The following is a 20,272-nucleotide window of genomic DNA, read 5'->3' as shown; positions in this document are numbered from 1 at the left end:
ATAAAGAGAAAATAAAACTAAGACTTTGGAAAACAAAAATATCAAAACATATTAAATGCTGTTTAAAAAAATACCATTCTTTGCTTCATTATTTTGGCTGCCATTTTGGATCAAAATTGTTGGGGAAAGAGAGAAAGCAAAGTGTTTCAAAGCCGAAGTTGTAACTTTGATTCTCAATGGGATGACTTTTTATCCTGCTAATTTTCTCTCCTCCTTTCCACCGGTGAATATATTGAATGCTATCTGGGAGTACAGGTCCCTTTAGGAACTGGCCTGCTTCATGTGTTATGCCTAATCAGTCAGTGTTGCCAGACTATTTGACCATGAGAGGTATTTTGGCAGAGCCCAATGCTGCTGACATGCAAATCCCACACTTCCAGCAGAGGTCATGGGACAACAGCCAGGAGCAGGAATGTTGGCCAGTTTTCTCCTCCCAAACCCAAGGGCACCATGGTCAATCATGCCTCAGCTGAGATCATTTAACTTAGCATAGATTCGAACCTGGGATCAATCTTCTGCATGGTTCACCCACTGTCTTAAGCACTATCCATTTGGGGAGCAGAGAGCCATATTTGTTTTCCACAGACTATATTCTAAAGAAGCAAATGGGCGATGACACTACTTCAACAAAACAGCTCCGAATTAAGAAAATTACCTCAAAACATTCTTCTTTTAAAAGCTCGCCTTCTAGTCTGCATGACTTCTCCTTTGGTGTGATGGAAGCTCACAATATCCAATTCTTGCAATTCATTCTCATAGATAGCACTAATGTTGTCGGTTTTATCTCGGAAGCCTTAAACCAGACTCAAAGTGGCAGTAAGACCAACTCGAGTTGCTTGAGGGCCAAACATTACTAATTAATAGCACAAAAACATTTGAATTTCCTGTGTGGATCTATAATCTGCCTGCAATAGGAGCACTGGAGGGATCTAAAATGGAGTATCTGAATGGCATATTTTGCATTAGTAAAGCAGCAACTTCACATCCTAAAAAAAAGAGGCCTCATTAATTCTGGGTCTGTTACATCAGAAATACTTCAAAAAATGTTTCCTGTTGCTAGTTGACTCAGCATCTTGACACAAAGCTTCTACCATTTTAATTTTAAATTAATTTACTTTTGTGAATAGTTGAGGAAAAGTTAAAATTAGCTTGATTATCTTCCACATGTAGTGTGTGGTATCTCTTTAAATGACTGGATAGTAAATATAATGGTTCAGCAACTTAACCAGATACAGAATTGCCTGATTCAGAGAGCGGCTACAGCCAGAGTTCAGGTAGGTATCAACCACCTGAATGTGAGAAGCACCTGTGGTCAATAGTGTGTTATCTCCCACCTACCACCCCCCCCATAAACTTGAGCTCATCCAAAACACTGCTGCCCGTGTCCTAACTCACACTAAGTCCCATCACCCCTGTGCTCGCTGACCTACATTGGCTCCCGGTACAGCATCGCTTCGATTTTAAAATTCCCATCCTTGTGTTCAAAACCCTCCATGGCCTCGCTCCTCCTTATCTCGGTAACCTCCTCCAGCCCTGCAACCCTCCGAGATCTCTGCGCTCCACTAATTCTGGCCACTTGCTCTTCCCTGATTTCCTTCACTCCACCATTGACGGCCGTGCCTTCAGCTGCCTAGGCCCTAAGCTCTGGATTTCCCTCCCTAAACCTCTCCGGCTCTCCACCTCTCACTCCTTCTTTAAGAAGCTCTTCTTTGATTAAGCTTTTGGTCACCAGTCCTAATATCTCTCTCGATCCTTGCCAAAAAAAAATTATAACGCTCCTGTGAAGAGCCTTGGGACGTTTTACTACATTAAAGGCGCTATATAAATGCAACTTGTTATGACAGATGTGTTCCTGTAACGCAGAGATTTGAAATTGAGAGATTAGCCATTTTTCTGCCTCTACTTGCTCTGCAATCAAGTATACAATTGGTTAAAGTCTCAGAATGCATGTAAAGCTCAAGGCTTTTGGAATGTAAAATGAAGTGAGGTCTCTTTGGATACTATAGGTTTCAAGATGACATGCCTGGTGATGGGAGATTGGAACCAAGTCAATCCTCTGTGTTAGGATTGGTAATCTAATGCCTGTAACAGACAGATCCGCAATAGTTGAGGGTGCTGTTGATGACAGACCAGCCAATCTGTCTCATTGTTGGGACTTGGAGAGCTACAATAGTAATTGGCGGCTGAAACTGGCTCCAGATAAGATTGCAAGTTAATCCTTTAATGTGCAGGGTAGTCCTAGTGAGACAAAAAAGGAGAAGCACAGCAGTAATCTGTAGGGAAGCTACACAGCAGGTTAACGTTCAGCTGTGCCTCGATGCACATGTGAACGTCTGGAAGATTTGGCTTTCGCCAACCTAAGCCCAAGGTCTCTGGGATTGGTGACGTTGGGGTGTGTCTGTTTGGGGATTGGTTACGGTGGGGTGTGTCTGTTTGGGGATTGGTTACGGTGGGGTGTGTCTGTTTGGGGATTGGTTACGGTGGGGTGTGTCTGTTTGGGGATTGGTTACGGTGGGGTGTGTCTGTTTGGGGATTGGTTACGGTGGGGTGTGTCTGTTTGGGGATTGGTTACGGTGGGGTGTGTCTGTTTGGGGATTGGTTACGGTGGGGTGTGTCTGTTTGGGGATTGGTTACGGTGGGGCGTGTCTGTTTGGGGATTGGTTACGGTGGGGCGTGTCTGTTTGGGGATTGGTTACGGTGGGGTGTGTCTGTTTGGGGATTGGTTACGGTGGGGTGTGTCTGTTTGGGGAGAGAATGCATACTCTGTATTGGACAAATAAAAATTCTACTTATGTGCATATCTTAGTAGTTTGGTTTGGAGAGATTTAGTCGTGGTGATGGGTTTCTGGACACTTCAGACACACTTGGTCAAAACATGAAGCTACTGAAGCAATTGTTACAGTATTTTCTACAAGCTGTGTAATATTTGAAATCCTCCCCCAAGCCTATTATCTGGGTATCATCACAGGGAACTTCTGCAGATGTAATTGGTTCTGGTTAGCATCTATGGATTTCATATTTTGGATCAGGTTACAGTCACTATCATCACTGTTGTGATTTGTGGTGGCATCCTACAAGGTTTTAGGTTTTGCTGTTTTACAAAATGATGAGCTGGTGAAGGTTGATCAATGCTACTGAATTTATAATTGAAAAATACTGGAATTGCATAGCATGTTAGGATCTGCACGTGTAATTTAACATTGCTTCATTAGATCAGAGTGGCTTCTGTCTTTATTTCAGTTTCCAATATTTACATTCCTTTTTATTCAAATCTTTTTGAAAACTGCAATGCTGAACTTTTACTTCAGTGCAATAAACAACACTTCAAAATTAATCAATCCATTTAAAAGCTCTTTGGAATGTCCTGAGGATGTGACGAGGCGCTATATAAATGCAAGTTCTTTCCTACAATAGTGACCATAATAATTAACAGGGACCGCAGCTTATAAGATACCAGCTTCATAGAATCATACAGCACAGAGGAGGCTGTTCGACCCATCGTGCCTGTGCCGGCTCTTTGAAAGTGCCATCTAATTAGTCTCACTAACCTGCTCTTTCACCATAACCCTGCAAATCGTTCCTTTTCAAGTATTTATCCAATTCCCATTTGAAAGTTCCTATTGAATTTGCTTCCATCAGGCAGTGCATTCCAGATCATCATTAACTCGCTGCGCAAAGAAATTTCTCCTCATCTCCCCCCTGGTTCTTTTACCAATTATCTTAAATGTGAGTCCTCTGGTTGCCAACCCTCCTGCCAGTGAAAACAGTTTTTCCTTATTTACTCTGTCAAAACCCCCTAAACACCGTTATTTGAACACTGTTATTGAATCTTCCCTTAGCCTTCTCTGTCCTAAGGGGAACAATCCAAGCTTCTCCAGTCTCTTCATGTAACTGAAGTTCCTCATCCCTGGTATCATTCTAGTAAATTTCCTCTGCACCCTCTCCAAGATCTTAACATCCATTCCTCAAGTGTGGTGTTCAAAATTTGGCACAATACTCAAGCTGAGGTTTAACAAATGATTTGAAAAGGTTGACCATAACTTCCTTGCTTTTGGACCAAATGCTTTTATTTATAAAGCCAAGGATCTCATATGCATTTTTTTAACAGCCTTCTTAACTTTTCATGCTACCTTCACGTCCCAGCTGCTGTGAATCTATGTTTGAAGTTTAATTTAAGAAACTGTATTGTTCCTTTCACCAATGGTGATGATTGATGGTAGTGGACTTTGTTCAAATGCCGTTTAGATGTACTAGTCATGCACAAAAATTGAATAAGAATCCAAACCTCAAATTAAGTTAATGTAATGCTGGAGTCATCATTTTGTTGTTAATCTGGATTTAGGTTTATAAATCATATCGTCAACACAAGCTTGGTCATTTTGTGGTCTTGGCAGCATGAAACCATCTTATTGTCCAAAAAATATCCACCCCATCTAAACAATGGATTTCATGTTTGTGAACTCCTGTGGGGCTTTTTAAACAAGGACACTGGCCCGCTGAATCAAGACGCTGGATGAGCTATGAAGTTGGTTTGAAGGTTTCTTTTTGGGTTTTTTGGGGACGATAAACATTTATTTGAGATTAAAAATCTGTATTTTGAATTAGCATTGAGCCTGTGCCCATAACATTCAAGCCAGCCATTGGCTTCATCAGAATACTGTAGGTGACTCTCCCTTTTGTTTCTCGTTCTGCTCTATTCGTTACCCCGAGCAAAAATTAATCTCCACTTTCATGATTAGAACACACTTGACTGGGTTGTTCCTCGCACTGCTTTTCAAGACAAGACTCTTGTGCAGCCAAGACAGGCCAGTCCCAACATATACATGTATAAGCCAAACAGGACGATTGCAAACCCCCGGGAACTGACAGATGGTGTGTTCCAGTTTGGGCATCAGCTTGCCGAGTTTCACCACCTTGAATGGGGCTTCAGGTTAGACCAGGTGAAAAGTTTATTCTAATGAGAGATTTGTAATAATGAAGCTCAGCTGTTGGCAAAGGGGTTCCGAGAGTGATTGCACCATTTTAAAGGGGTTCCGAGGGTGATTGCACCATTTTAAAGGAGATCAGGGAGTGATTGTACCATTTTAAAGGGGTTTCGAGAGTGATTGCACCATTTTAAAGGGGTTCTGAGAGTGATTGCACCATTTTAAAGGGGTTCCGAGAGTGATTGCACCATTTTAAAGGAGATCAGGGAGTGATTGCACCATTTTAAAGGCGATCAGGGAGTGATTGCACCATTTTAAAGGAGATCAGGGAGTGATTGCACCATTTTAAAGGGGTTCTGAGGGTGATTGCACCATTTTAAAGGAGATCAGGGAGTGATTGCACCATTTTAAAGGGGTTCCGAGAGTGATTGCACCATTTTAAAGGAGATCAGGGAGTGATTGTACCATTTTAAAGGAGATCAGGGAGATCGAGGAGTGATTGCACCATTTTAAAGGAGATCAGGGAGTGATTGCACCATTTTAAAGGAGATCAGGGAGTGATTGCACCATTTTAAAGGAGATCAGGGAGTGATTGCACCATTTTAAAGGGGTTCTGAGGGTGATTGCACCATTTTAAAGGAGATCAGGGAGTGATTGCACCATTTTAAAGGGGTTCCGAGAGTGATTGCACCATTTTAAAGGAGATCAGGGAGTGATTGTACCATTTTAAAGGAGATCAGGGAGATCGAGGAGTGATTGCACCATTTTAAAGGAGATCAGGGAGTGATTGCACCATTTTAAAGGAGATCAGGGAGTGATTGCACCATTTTAAAGGAGATCAGGGAGTGATTGTACCATTCACATACACCGTACGCGTTGACAAGCCATCCGCTCCGCCTCCATAAACCTCATTGCTGGGCAGAGTTGAGCTATTTACCCAACAACTGCCCAGCAATTACGTACAAAAATTTTTACGGCTGGTGGAAACGGGCACAGGGCCTGTTTCCACCCCGTTAGGGGATACCCGAGATGAAAAAATGCTTTTATTTTTAATTAAATGGCTTAAAAACTTTAATGAGAAGCAATCCTAATATATATTAAAGCTGTAGGTTTTGTAAAAAAAAATTTCATAACTTTCTGCACAGTGCACAGTATTTGTGGGAATTATGAGTAATAAATTGGATTCCCACGATAAAAGCTAAATCTGATAGTACTTTAAAGGCTGCAGTAATTTAAACAAATGAATGACGATCTGTTTTCTGATTGGAGGAACAGGCCCACGTGATCCCAGGTACGCTTCCGCACAGGCTGCGTCCCCGGGATCCATGGGCCGTTACGCTGCCCTCCGCCTCGCGGCGTCGGAGCGCAGGTTCACACGGGAGGGCCACCATCAGTTGGCGCATATTCTTTCCGCAGGTCGGCGCCGTACTCCGGAGATACGCGCCGACCGCAATTTTTTGTCAAGCCGTTTTTTTGTCAGTGGAGGGAGAAGGGCTGGAGAAGCCATGTATTGTTTTGCTGTGATCTTTTTTGATTTTCATGCACAAGGGGTGTGACAAATACTTTTTCCTGTGACCTTTCTTTAAAAAAAGGTTTGGAAAGTCACATGTATATTGCGCTAGTGCTTTTGGCTACCAAAATCCCAGGGCTCATGCAGCAGGTGGCAGCATAAAAGGTAAAATGGCCAGATTCCCCAAGGCCAGGAAGACATGGTAAAAACTAGTGTTAGGAGTTCAAATCAACTGGTTCAGAGTTGGGTTGTTATTAGGCTTATTGCTGTGGCCAATGTGGGCCTTGGAGCTCAATGCCTGTTGCTGAGTTAATGTGGTGAGGATAATTTCTTCTCTGCATAGGCAATGACAGTGTGAACCAATAAACAAGGAAAATAAATATTTAAAATTATTTAACTGAAGTGATAATTCTCAGAAATTTAAACCTAATTTTGGGGAGTTATTAGCTTTTATCTGATCCAGTTACATAGGCTGGCTGCACTGTAGGCTTCACACTGGGATTGGACTTCCTCAGGCACCTGATAAAATCTATCTGTTCTCCACTGGACAGCAGCCTGTGGGTCCCAGATGCACCACTGTCTAACCTCAGGAAGAGCACACTTTTCTTGCTAGCTGAGAATGGGGATGAGATTGGCAGTGGCAGACACGGTGGGATGGCCTGCAAGCCCGACCTCCCAGCTCCAGAACGATGAAGGTTAAGGAGTTGAATCAAACTGTTAGGATGTAGTCTTGTCAGAATGACCATGCTGCACATGGCAGTGGCACAGTCCAAGAGAGCTGAGGATTCTCCAGAGACTACACATAAGAACATAAGAAATAGGAGCAGGAGTAGGCCATTCGGCCCTTTGAGCCTGCTCCGCCATTCAATGAGATCATGGCTGATCTTCTGCCTCAACTCCATTCACCGGCCCTATAGCCATGTCCCTTGATGCCTTTACTAGTCAGAAATCTATCGACTTCTGTTTTAAATATACCCAATGACTGAGCCTCCACAGCCTCTGGGGTAGAGAATTCCAAAGATTCACCACCCTCTGTGTGAAGAGATTTCTTCTCATCTCAGTCCTGAATGGCCTACCCTTTATCTTGAGGCTGTGGCCCCTGGTTCTAGACTCCCAGCCAAGGGAAACATTCTCCTAGCATCCATCCTATCAAGCCCTGTAATAATTTTGTATGCTTCAATGAGATCCCCTCTCATTCTTCTGAATGCAAGAGAATACAGGCCCTAGTTTACTCAATCTCTTCTCATACGACAGTCCCACTATCCCAGGAATCAATCTCGTGAACCTTTGTTGCACTCCCTCTATGGCAATATATCCTTCCTTAGGTAAGACGACCAAAATTGTACACAGTACTCCAGTCTCACCAAGGCCCTATATAATTGGAGTAAGACTTCTTTACTCAAATCCTCTTGTAATGAAGGCCAGCATACCATTTGCCTTCCTAATGGCTTGCTGCACCTGCACATTCACTTTCAGTGACTCATGTACAAGGACACCCAGGTCCCTTTGAGCATCTGCATTCCCCAATCTTTCACCATTTAGGAAATACTCTGCCTTTCTGTTTTTTCTACCAAAGTGGATAACTTCACATTTATCCACATTATATTCCATCTGCCATGTTCTCGCCCACTCACTGAGCCTGTCGAGATCCCCCTGAAGCTTCTTCACATCCTCTTTGTAACTGACACTGCCACCTAGCTTTGTATCATCAGCAAATTTGGAAATGTTACATTTAGTCCCCTCATCCAAATCATTGATATAGATTGTGCTGTGTGTTATTGCTCTTCATCCTGCTTCTCATTCCAGTCAAGTTTAATGGAAAACAAAACATTAATTGAACAAAGCTTTAGTCCAGGCCCAGGAGAGCCAGATGTGGTATTTATTGGTTCATTTTTGGCAGGTTCATTTTTTTTTCCTTCACCTGTTCCAACAATCCGTTGGGATCCCTTTGTTAGCTGCATGGAATTATTCTGAAGCAAATCCAAGTCATTTTTCAAAGCTTTAATCACCACATAATCCGTCTGCTGAAATTGGCTCCTGAATTCTGCGCCTCTCCTCCACATAATTGACAAAAAGTCTCATTAGAACTGATAAAGTGGTGAGGATGGATGTTGAAGGAATTGGAGGAGAAAGAAAACCCAAAGATTTCTCTTGAAGAATTTAAGGATGTAAATGAAATATTTTAAACCAAGTTGTTTTTCTTTTCTCTCCTCTTCAAAGAATGTGAGTGCATTGAAATGATGTTCCTATCTGTTTGCTGGAGTTGCAATTCTTGCTGAAGAGTTTTATCTCTTGTTGTCAGCATTAATATATAATGCAGCCTCTCTTTTTCTTTGCAGTCAAAGAACACCCTGCCTGCAGAGAGGTGTCTTGTGCTTTCTGCATCTGAAGATAAGAAAATATCCCAAGACTAAAAGGTAATGCGTTTTCTTGAAGGGAGGAGGTGGAGAGTAAAGCGCTTTCTGCTGAATTAAAGCTTTGCAGCTTCGCTGGAATTATTGTGTTGCAGTTTTACAACTCATGGGCCCTTTTAATGGCTTAATTTAAAGAGGCAAATCGAACCCTCCTACTGATAAATCTGTCAAAAGCATTAGCTTCAGCGGATAAAATACACACTTTGTTTTACATGTTTTCATGAGTTGAAGGCAGCGACTTCAACAAGTTGGGAGAATGCAGATTTGCAGTGGCAGCTCCCATTCCCACCCGACGACCTCCTGCTCTCAACTGTACCAGGTTGAGCGAGTGGAGCCTGAATGCTCCCCAAGTGGGAGGGCTGATCCTTGCCTGCTCTCCTCGGCCAATTTCTTGCTCCTCCTGGTGGCCAGCTCAAGAGACCAGTGCCAGTTGCCTGGGAGCAATTATCTGTCCAGTGTCTCAGCTTGGGAAACGGTGTGTGATCTTGGTCTTGATGCTGGGAAAGGGAATTTTAAATAAAAAGAATGTTGTGTTCACCCTTGCTTACTGATTTAAACACAATTTTTGAATACACTGTCTTTCTGTGCCCTGTTTCCCTTGGACTGACATTTCATACACATTCCAGGTTTAACAAGGGTGCAGATCGAGTTTGAAGGCTTGAACTGACTCTGAAGAGGAGTGAGACTCCTGCTTCAAGAGCTCTCACTCCTCTTCAGCCCCATATTAGGTCGGGCCTTGACTTCGGATTCAGGCTGAGTTTGCACCGTAACTATAGTATCACTGTTGCACTGGGGCTGCAGTTGCAATGTAAATGCACTTTTATTGCTGTATTCTCTTCAGTTATCAGGTTCTCTCATCAGTGATCCACGGTGTAATATCTCTGCTGTATTCCTCTTTCCTGGTTTTTCATTATATAAATCCTGTAAATATATAAATATGATGAAGAAAATTTTGAAACACTGAGGTACGGAGTATCTGTTTTTTCACAATGCATGTTGGATCCCTGCCCCTGCCTCTGTGCTGCTCACTTTCTTGAAAGTTCTGATACTGCGATTGGGAGGAGCCCAGAGATGAAAAGTATCTGGGTTCAGTAACAGGAGATTGCAAACTGTGTATTCTTAGATTGAACTTCCGACCCCATATCCTCTCCATCACCAAGACTGCCTACTTCCACCTCCGTAACATCGCCTGTCTCCACCACTGCCTCAACTGATCCACTGCTGAAACCCTCATCCATGCCTTTGTTACTTCTAGACTGGACTTTTCCAAAGCTCTCCTGGCAGGTCTCCCACCTCGCACCCTCCATAAATGCGAGCTTATCCAAAACTTTGCTGTCTGTATCCTAACTCGAACCAGGTCCTGTTCATCCATCACCCCTGTGCTCGCTGACCTACATTGACTCCCAGTTCGGCAACGCCTTGATTTTAAAATTCTCATCGTTCTTTTCAAATTCCTCCATGGCCTCGTCTCTTTCTATCTCTGTAACCTACTCCAGCCCTACTTGCCGTGCAGCTCTCTGCCAGTCCCACGCAGCCCGGGATCGGCTTTTAAATGTTAAGTTTCGGGCATGCGCACCCAAAAGAATTAGTGAGAACATTGCCTACAACCTTCTGAGATCTCTGCGCTCCTACAATTCTGGCCCTTTTCTGGATTTTCATTGCTCCACCATTGGCAGCCGTGCCATCAGCTGCTTAGGCTATAAGCTCTCGAATTCCCTCCCTAAACCTCTCCGCCTCTCTACCTTCTTTAAGATGCTCATTACAACCTACCTCTTTGACCGAGTCTGTCCTAATATCTCCTTATGTGGCCCAGTGTCAAATCTTGTTTGATAACGCTCCTGTGAAGCGCCTTGGAATGTTTTACTACGTTAAAGGCGCTATATAAATGCAAGTTGTTGTTGAGCTCTCCTACAACAATGCAACTATTGTCACAGCAAAACAAACCTGGAGGCAGCAAGATTTCTATTTTACTGGTTACCCTTTTTCCTAAATACTTAGGAATGGCTGGCGTTGGAGAGGAATTGTTCTGTGATCATTGCAGGGTTCCACACCTTCAACAGCTGCCGAATTTCCATACATAAGTTTTCTTGATCAGCATCTGATCAAAAGTTGTTTAACTCTCCTTTTCATTAATGCCTATACTGATGGCAAAAAAGGGGACATTTTTGACTGAGTTCCAGGTGTTTGATATTGAATTAATGATATTGGCAATCTAGTCTGTCACAAAAAGGATATTGCTGCTCAGATTGCTATTAATTTCCAGCACACTACATGGTTTTATAAGATTAAGGGGTAATTCTGGCTGTGAGTTACTTTAAAAAAAAAATGATATGTAATCATGGCATAATATTTCATAAAAGGCTTTAATGGAGATCAAATTAAGTGACTTGCTTCAAAAGAGAGCTTGATGGGCTTTTGTCGTCTTGTTTGGTGTTGAGTTGTGTTGGTGCAATAATGGTAACAAGACAGAGCAGTCTAAGTGGTACTGTGTCCGTGTGGTGCAGTCCAGATCTCCATTTGCATGCCTCAACTGACTGAGCAGAGGCTGCAGGAATCAGGAGTCAGCCAGGGTTTATAATCACAAAGGATTTTTGATCTTTTGCAAAGTGGATGCTCTGGGGATCCTGAAAGCTTTTTCCTGATGGTCCATGAGAGCACTCTCTCAAAAGTGGTGAGTAATTACAGAACGTGTACAGCTGACATGCTTAGGAGGGGGAGATAGAGAGGAGAGAGACCGGGCAGTGCTGTATTAAATAATACTTCTGTTGAGGCTGGAAAAATACAAGACTTGTATTAAAGGATGCTACAGTAAGCAAATGAGTCAGAAGAAAATGTAAACGAATGCACTGTGTTGTCCGATTGCAGGAATGTCTCTGAAGCCGAGTGCCCACGAGTGGCTGGTTTTTCACTTGGTTTATTTCTGTTTTCATCATGTGTTTCTCATGTTAGTGGCGTACAGAGATACAATTAAGATGTAGTTAGCACATTAATAACTTGTTCTCCTTCTGTTGTAGCATTAGCACAGGGTCTGAATGGAGTTTGCACCTGGTGCCTATGATGCGACATTGCATCATGTACCATCTGCAGTTTCTATCAATGCTCTGGGTTCCCAACTCTGGTTAAACATATTCTTGGAGGTTTCATCACTTGTGATCTTCCAAAATTCCCTAGATTCTAGAACGGTCTCAACGGATTGGAAGGTAGAAAATGTAACCCCGCTTTCAAGAAAGGAGGGAGAGAGAAAACGGGGAACTGCAGGCCATTTAGCCTGACATCAGTCATCGGGGAAAATGCTGGAATCCATTAAAAAGGAGGTGGTAACAGGACACTTAGAAAATCATAATATGATTAGGCAGAGTCGACATGGTTTTATGAAAGGGAAATCGTGTTTAACAAATTTATTAGAGTTTTTTGAGAATGCAACTAGCAGGATAGATAAAGGGGAACCAGTGGATGTAGTATATTTGGATTTCTAAAAGGCATTTGATAAGCTGCCACATAAAAGGTTGCTATGCAAGGTAAGGGCTCATGGGGTTGGGGGGAAGGTATTAGCATGGATAGAGGATTGGTTAACGGACAGAAAACTGAGAGTAGGGATAAACAGGTTCCGGTTGGCAGGCTGAAATTAGTGGGGTGCCACAAGGATCCGTGCTTGGGCCTCAGCTATTTACAATCTATATTAATGACTTAGATGAAGGGGCCGAGTGTAATGTATCCAAGTTTGCTGACGATACAAAGCTAGGTGGGAAAGTAAACTATGAGGAGGACACAAAGCCTGCAAAGGGATATAGGCAGGTTAAGTGAGTGGGCAATAAGGTGGCAGATGGAGTATAATGTGGGGAAATGAGAGGTTATTCACTTTGGTAGGAAGAATAGAAAAAACAAATATTTTTTAAATGGTGAGAAACTGAAATGATGGTGTTCAGAGAGATTTGGGTGTCCTCGTACAGGAAACACAGAAAGTTAGCATGCAGGTACAGCAAGCAATTAGGAAGGCAAATGGCATGTTGGCCTTTATTGCAAGGGGGTTGGAGTACAAGAGGAAGGAAGTCTTACTACAATTATACAGGGCTCTGGTGAGACACACATGGAGTACTGTGCACAGTTTTGGTCTCCCTATCTGAGGAAGAACATACTTGCTTTAGAGCGGGTGCAACGAAGGTTCACTACAGGACGAGAGGGTTGTCCTATGATGAGAGATTGAGTAGAATGGGCCTATACTCTCTGGAGTTTAGAAGAATGAGAGATGATCTCATTGAAACATATAGGGGGGATAATTGGCTCGCACCCCCATTGGGTCGATATCTTCGCTGGGGCACTAAAAGTAGCACCCCGAAAAAGTTAGCGCCCCTTGCCCAAAATTCAGTGGTAGTACCCCAAGCAGGAGGCGGGGCACTACTGGAAGTGCTCCCCCTCCCTCTTGGGGTGCTACCATTGAATATCGCGTCACTACGTGCAGCATCGCCACGCGTATCGACACGCTGCGCCGCAGTACTACAGCCCTCCCTCCTAATTAAAGGGGAGGGGCCTAGCACAGCACGCACTGGGGCCCTGCTCAACCACCGGTGAGCGGCAAAAGAGCCCGGCACTCGAGAGGAGTGCCGGGCTGATGGATCGCAGCCAGCACCCTGCAGGGGGAGGCCAGAGGGGGCAGGTGCCCCCAAAAAATGGCCGCCTGTCACCTGCCCTTTAATTATCGCCGCCCCAACTGCAAAAACGCCACCCTGACACTGCCGGACATAGCGTCCGGTGGCAGGTCAAGGGGCATGAGCGGGGCGCTGCACTAGGCGATTACATCATTGCCAGAGGCACAGCGCTGCAGGGCACTACCGCCACCGCTAACCTCCCGCTGAATTTCGCTGGAGACGCTAGCGGCGCCACGCCCGGGCGCTGGTTGCTTTGTGCCCTGGCACTAACGGGAGGCGCAAAGCAACTGAATTTTCCCCCCTTAATCCTCCTCAGAATGTTAACAAGGTAGATGCTGAGAGGTTGTTTGCCCTGGCTGGAGAGTGTAGAACTAGGGGGCATAGTTTCAGAATAAGAACATAAGAAATAGGAGCAGGAGTCGGCCATTTGGCTCTTCAAGCCTGCTCCGCAGTTCAATAAGATCATGGCTGATCATCTACCTCATCTCCACTTTCCTGCACTATCCCCATATCCCTTGTTTCCCTTAATATTCAAAAATCTATCGATCTCTGTCTTGAATATACTCAATGACTGAGCCTCCACAGCCCTCTAGGGTAGAGAATTCCAAAGATTCACCATCCTCTGAGTGAAAAGGTCCTAAATGGCCGACCCCTTATTCTGAGACTGTGACCCCTGGTTCTAGACTCCCAAGCCAGGGGAAACATCCTCCCTGCATCTACCCTGTCAAGCCCTGTAAGAATTTTGTATGTTTCAATGAGATCACCTCTCATTCTTCTAAACTCTAGAGAATAGAGGCCTAGTCTACTCAATCTCTCCTCATAGGACAATCCCCCCATCCCAGGAACCAGTCTGGTGAACCTTCGCTGCACTCCCTCTATGGCAAGTATATCCTTCCTTAGGTAAGAACAAAACTGTACACAATACTCCAGGTGTGGTGTCACCAGGGCCCTATATAATTGCAGTAAGACGTCCTTACTCTTATACTCAAATCCTCTTGTAATAAAGGCCAACATACCATTTGCTTTCCTAATTGCTTGCTGTACCTGCATGTTAACTTTCGGTGATTCATGTGCAAGGACACCCAGGTCCCTCTAAACACCAACATTTCCCAGTCTCTCATCATTTAAAAAATGCTCTGCTTTTCTATTTTTCCTATCAAAGTGGGTAACTTCACATTTCTCCACATTATATTCCATGTGCCTTGCTCTTGCCCATTCACTTAGCCTGTCTATATCCCCTTGAAGCCTCTTTGCATCCTCCTCACAACTTACATTCCCACCTAGCTTTGTATTATCAGCAAACTTGATATATTACATTTGGTCCCCTCATCAAATCATTGATGTAGATTGTAAATAGCTGAGGCCCAAGCACTGATCCTTGCGGTACCCCACTAGTTACAGCTTGCCAACCCAAGGGGTCGGCCATTTAAGACTGCGATGAGGAGAAATTTCTTCACTCAGAGGGTTGTGAATCTTTGGAATTCTCTACCCCAGAGGGCTGTGGGTGCTGAATCATTGAGTATGTTCAAGGCTGAGGTAGATAGATGGTTGGATTCTAGGGGAATCAAGGGATATGGGGATCGGGTGGGAAAGTGGAGTTAAGGTCTAAGATCAGCCGTGATCCTATTGAATGGAGGAGCAGGCTCGAGGGGCCGTATGGCCTACTCCTGCTCCTCATTCTTATGTTCTTATGACCTCCCGCCTCCAACCACACTGCCCAGTCAAACAGCCTTTTTGCCATTTTCAATATTTTTATAGCTAATAAACAAGAATGCTCAAAGAATTTTTTTTAAATCACGATATTTTTAATGCACTTATGATTTTTCTCCTGAGTTGTTTACAGCAGTGTCCGGGAGATTAATCTTTAATTCCTGGAGACTCCTGGACTAGCCTGGAGGGTTGTCGACCCTAGATGTGCAAGTTATACTGCATTCAGATCAAGAACAGTTACAGGGCAGAACAACAGCCATTCACTGAAGAAATCCCAACACTTAACTGAGGAGTGGTTATGGTGTTTGAACAATTAGTTCAATACTTTTGGTATCAGTGCCAATCTGTTGTGCACTCATACAATATATAGAATAAAATAAGTTCCAGGCATTAGCTGCTGTAACAATGCAGAAGATATTTTGAAGAATTAGTGAGGACCATTCATAAGCTCAGATTTCTCTTCCGTTTTTGTTCCAAGCTTCTCCCCTCAACCCCCTGCATGGCACACAACATGTGACATTCCTTGGAGAAAGGCTGAGCAGGCAACCTTCTCTATGATGCCTATTCTATAATCTCAGCTTTCTCCCTCTTCCTGAAGGGAAGCACTTAACTTGAGCTCATTGCCTGACAAGACTTTGCCACCTGAGGAACCATGCTTTTTATGCTGCCCTGTGCATCAGTGCCTCATTCATAACATGACCATTTTCAACTCTGTTGATCTAACAGTTGCCACATTGCCAGATTTCATCCTGGTGTGTGAAGCACTATGGCTGTAATCCTGTGCAGTGAGAGGAATGGATAAGTCTGATCTAAGCGGGTTATTTCATTTGCACTGAGTGCAGAACTGGAGGGCATAAATATATTAGCAAGTCTGATTTGAGATTAGATTACTTCCCTCCCCACCCAGTATCGGATATGTGGATTAGACTCTCAGCCAATTTGTTAATTCTGTATTGATTAATACCTTTAGAAATGCTGGGTGAATGTCTGGTCAGGAACAAAACTGGATGTTAACTGGATACATACTTGAGTGCTGTATGGAGCATGATGAGCTCCTCGGATATTGGAAGTATCCATGGCAAGGTCATGGGGTAACATGTAAGATATAAGGTGACGTAGGTATTCAAGAGTTTTGTTTGGTTTATCTTTGGGGTAGGAGAGAATTTTGTATTAAGTGGACTGGATTATTCAAGGTCTGTGGAAAGAATAGGTTTGATGGGCTGAATTACCTTTTTCAGCCCATACTTTCTTACATTCTTCATTACACACAGTGTTATTTTAAAAAGTTAGTACTTTCTGAGAATATTTAAAATGCAAACCTTAACTTCCAGTCAAAATGTATTGGGCATTGATCCCTTACTCTTTGATTCTCTCTTGACTCGAGTTTGGAACTGATATGAGAACAGCATTTGCTCTGACGTTACCATTTTCTATATTCATAAGTCTTTAGTGTACAGCTTTGGACTGCAGTCACTTAATGTTTGCCAGTTATGTTAATGTGCTGCACCCTATAAGTGTCAAAACATAGCCACAAAATCCAGTCGAGATCCCACACAAGCTATTATGACAGATATATTAGGAGATGCAATTTAGTATCAGTACCTTACACAGTTGGTTTGTCACTGAATGAATGAGATTTTTTGACTACAAAAAAGTTACCTGAATCTTAAGTGGAGTTTGCGGATTCGGTTTACATATGTGCACCATCATGCCAGAAAGGGGTCGTTTGTGCTCCAACTTGAGACTGGAATGTGAGCTTTTTGTTAATATTTTATTAAGCATTGTAACTGAAGAATGTGCTGATGATACAGGATTAGTAGAAACAGAAACCCACTCTGATGTGTTTGCATCAATTTGTATTTTCTTGCTTTATTCTCTGTAGAATAAGGATTGGGCTCCAGATTTCAGACAAGCTTGATGAACCTCGGCTTAGCAGAGGTTTATTGGAAATCAGACACTAGAAAATGACTTGGGCTATTTTATTAATGACTTATTGTGTTACCAGAATTTTGTTGGTTACTGTTGGTGCTTTTAGTTTAAAAAGCTTAACAAAACCTCCTGCATCCTATTACATAAAAGTATTTTCTAAATCTTTTGCAAAGCATTTTACAGACTTGGGATCATTTTCCTGCGGATCAGGGTGAGGATTATCGGTGCTGGGGAACGGGATAGTTCTGGTGACCTCGTGTCGGCGGCATCAAATGCTCCCACATCAAATGCAGTACGGGCCAGGTTACATCGCCAACAAAGTGCTTCAACCCCAATCTCACGGGTGCCCTATGTAGCCGCCTTTTTTGTGTTCTTTCAGAGGGATGTTGCTAGATTTTGCGCATGGCACACTGGAGATCAGAAACGTGACGTGTGGAGCACTATAAATGTGAAACTGGATGCGAATCATAATCATAATCAACTTTATTGTCATTGTTAGTGCACTGCATTGCCCTGCATCACTCCAGTTCCCTCCACTTCAGTCTTCACTGCACCCCGGTGGATGCGAGGTGATAGGATTTGTAGTTCACTACTTCCCCTCCTTCAATTGGTCTGCCAGCCCCCTGTAAGGCTAGTCAATGCTTTTAGAATATATACTCTCTCACTCTATTTCATCTACGTATAGCAAAGAAAGTTTATTTTTGCCTTTTTAAACACATATCCTGGATCCACTAAGTATGCAAATTTCTTCAGGTGGCCTGAAGTGTGCACATTGTTGCAGATTCATTCACTCCAGATTATAAATTACTTGAACCTGCATTCTAATACAAGTTTTATAAATCAAATGCTGTGGATCCCATTTCAGATTATAAGTTTGTCTCAGCCCATCCTATTTGCACGTGATGTTATCAGCTTGGTTATCATTGGCAGTGACAGTCAGCATAATAGAGTGTGATTCACTCCATTTACAGAGCCTGAGACATGTACTGTTTGATCAGCACTGCAGCTTTCCGCAGTACAATAGTGGTGGAATAGTGCTTTACAGGAGCTGCTTTCCAATTAACCCAAAGTTTTTCCAAATGGAGCAAACATTTTCAACTTATTTTATGAAGCAAGATATCCTCCTGTGTTGAGTCCATGAACAATGGCTTCATCAAACCACAGCCACCCTTCATTGAAGGGAAAATTAGTATATAAAGTACTCGGCGACCTCCCTTTCAATGTGGATGTGATCCAGTGGTTTATGGTGGGAGGGAATCTCACAAAACACAGATAATGTAGAATTGTACAGCATTTGGATTTGGTAAAATTGGTTGCAGCCTATTTCACTGTTGTTCTCTGCTGCGACAGAATCAAACATACAATAATTGATCCCAAATCTGTTTAATAATCGCAAACATTGCAAAGCAAGTCGCATCTTTCAACTGACAACAAACTTCTAAAATGCAAACTGGATAGCTGAAGTTTTTTTTTAATAGAATCCAGTTTTAAGTTGTACTTCTGCGTTTTGTGCAGTTGAGCCGTTAGTGTTAATGTTTTCAGTTATTATTCATCATCAGTAAAACAAGAATAATAACTTCAGCCATGATTCTCCTGTCCTTTTTCCAAGTCCATATCCAGATGGCCATCCCGTAAATAATCAACACTCCACAAGGATTCTTCCTACCCTACATCTTCAGTTCTGTATCATTCTATGTCATCACAGCGCAGCCCTATTTGAAGTGCTTGGTTAAAGTCTGTGCGGAGTTGCGCACTGTGGTATTGGCCCAAAGCTCTTGGCAGTGCCTCCGTCTTTCCCTCACAAGCAGGAACAAAGAAATTGCTATTGAAATGCCAAGATACTGTCGACAAAACATTGACAGCTCTCTCAAAACCATGTGCCAAAAACACAAAGGTAAGGTGACAGCAGAAATTAGTTTTGGACTCGGCATTAATAGATATCAGTTCCAGGTGCATGCTCGCCTGTAGAAAGGATAGGCTTTGTAACTCTAAGATGAAGTTGAAAACAAATTAAGCTTTAACAACACTGATTGGAATTGTAACCAGATTATCTTCTCAATTCTTTGTGGAGGGAGGAATAAAAGAATCCTTTTGTAAGGTTCCCAGCAAGCTAAAATCTTCCTCTCGCTTTATTGCGTGTTCTCTGGCTGACTGCCTTTTAAAGAATATTGGACATTGTCGCCACTGGTCTTAAATATTCTACCTGTGTGGCAGTGTTTCAAACAAGATGGATAATAAACTCAAGTGACATCAGACTTGCCCAACAACCGGATCTCAGTGATAATGCCAGTTTAGAGTGCAGTGTTTCTGCTTTTCTAATCTTTTATGTACCCATTTCCTAAAATGTTTTTCTTTCCTTGAGTGCAGTCTATAACAGACGCGTTGTTAGCCTTGCCTGTATGTGCTGGATAAGAAACTGCGATGCGCTGAGAATCTCTGTTGTTCCCATCACTTTGCGATTGTTGAAAGATTAAGGTGATTGAAACAAATGGTCCCATGGTGCGGTCTGTGGAAATTTTCACTGACTTAGCCCAAATTGGATTGACTCAAAAAACAGTGAGTAATCTTTCAGCACAGATAGCAAATACACTGGTACAGTCAGCCCCAGAAAAACAGGCTCCTGATCTATGCATACAGTGAGCCACAACATTTCCCATTCTTTTTTGATGCTGGGCGTAAACGCACTGTGCAGTTGGAGGCAAAAATTAGATGCTGGAGGCAAAAGTCATATGCTCTCATATTACTGAACTTTGATGTTCGGTGCACTAAGTATATATGTCACGAAGTCTGCAGTCTTTTCCCATTTGAGGGGAATTAAAATATGGTGCTGATTATTGCACTACCAATTATTGTCATCACTACAGATTAATGGCACTAATGTGCAACAGTGCAGCATATAGAGCTTTTTTTAAACAAACAATACATAACCTTGTTAAGGTCTGATTGGAAATAATATTTTTTAAAGTGAGCAAGAAGAAACCTTCACTGGTGAATAATTTATTGATTTAGAATTAATTTTGGTTAACCTCTACAGAGACCAAAAAAAAAAGCTGCTGTTTGAAGGAGTTGTCGAGGCCCAACTGCCAATTGATATGCAAGTTTACAAAAGCAAGATACTGTACTGTGAATGTTGAAAAT

General features: G+C 42.8%; 1 protein-coding gene across 18 annotated transcripts in view; it reads left to right on the top strand.

Moving 5' to 3' along the window:
* Nucleotides 1–20,272, top strand: part of LOC147109520 (alpha-(1,6)-fucosyltransferase) — a 993,309-nt gene that overhangs the window by 447,333 nt on the left and 525,704 nt on the right. For all 18 annotated transcript variants that reach the window (XM_086003552.1, XM_086003543.1, XM_086003541.1 and 15 more), the window contains one exon: nt 8,775–8,852. The gene's annotated coding sequence lies outside the window, so the exon portion shown is untranslated. The remainder of the gene's footprint in view (nt 1–8,774; nt 8,853–20,272) is intronic.

Source organism: Somniosus microcephalus, chromosome 12, assembly GCF_052327205.1.
Source record: "Somniosus microcephalus isolate GS21.2 chromosome 12, FLI_Smic_1.0, whole genome shotgun sequence".
NCBI classification, from domain to species: domain Eukaryota; kingdom Metazoa; phylum Chordata; class Chondrichthyes; order Squaliformes; family Somniosidae; genus Somniosus; species Somniosus microcephalus.
Note: the sequence above shows the minus strand (reverse complement) of the source record. Positions and strands in the feature narration are given on the sequence as shown.